A 1086-nucleotide genomic window follows, 5' to 3' on the forward strand; every position below is an offset into this window, starting at 1 on the left:
TGCTCTGTGCCCTCTATTTGACTTTCTGCTTCCATTAGGATGATTGAATTGGCCACCTTCCCTCTGTTCACCCAGCTCCCCCCCTGAAATGGGCACCTAAAATACAGGCACATCTGCTCACAAATGAAGCACTGTTGGAGCCTTTCCATTATCTACCACATGGGAGCAGGATTAGGTTCACTGTCAGTTTTGGGGAACATGAAAGGGATAAAGAAGCATGAATTATGCATAACAGAATTGCACCCTACTGTTTCTTAAGGCATACAAGATGTTTCAGTCCCATTGTCATCTTAGCACACTCTTGGAGAAAATGCTTCGCACAGCCAGAGGCAGTCCTCAGAGTGTAGCAGGACTCATCCAAGACTCCTGATACAGCACCATATTGACATTCTTCTGCTAGTGACGTATGTTTCATGTTGTTAAAGATCTGGCAGCGTGTAACAGTTTGTTAGACTGGCTAAGACTGCATGAAATGTTGTAAGAAATAAACTGAGTAGGGAAGAATTTATTAGAAAACTGTTAAAATCTGAGCGAGCTTTTTTCTGCATCTTCTTTTTGATTATTTTCATTGCAGCTAATGGAAGGAAAAAGAGTATTAAACTAGCAATCTGACCACAACCCTCACATGCCTTTGGTTTAGACCTAAACTCTTCCAGGCAGTAATACAATCTTTTAATACCAGACCAAATTTAGAGGGTCTAAATTGGTAAGAACTAACTTTTTATGAAAGGCTTTGGACAGTGCTTGGCATGACAGAAACAGCCCGTATGTTTCTCCCAGGGACAACTGCGGGTTATTCACGAGTTATCCCACTAAGTCTCTTCACACGCCGTGGAACAGCTCGGAGATTTGAGTCACTCGGCCCAGGGATGACTTTTACGTGGCCACCGAGAGCCTGAGGGTGACGGGACCTTCGGGTGCGTGGCCCCTTTGCTGGCGGAGAGCCCTTGGCACACGGCGCCCGTCCTCCCCCACTCGCCGGGAGCCCGGCGTTCACTCCGCAGCGGGGACAGCCCCCTCCTCGCACCACCCCTCCTGCCACTTTTTGGCCAGAGTGGAGACGGCGCGGCCGGGAGCGCCGGGGGG

This window comes from Corvus brachyrhynchos, unplaced genomic scaffold, assembly GCF_000691975.1.
Source record: "Corvus brachyrhynchos isolate BGI_N302 unplaced genomic scaffold, ASM69197v1 scaffold86, whole genome shotgun sequence".
NCBI classification, from domain to species: domain Eukaryota; kingdom Metazoa; phylum Chordata; class Aves; order Passeriformes; family Corvidae; genus Corvus; species Corvus brachyrhynchos.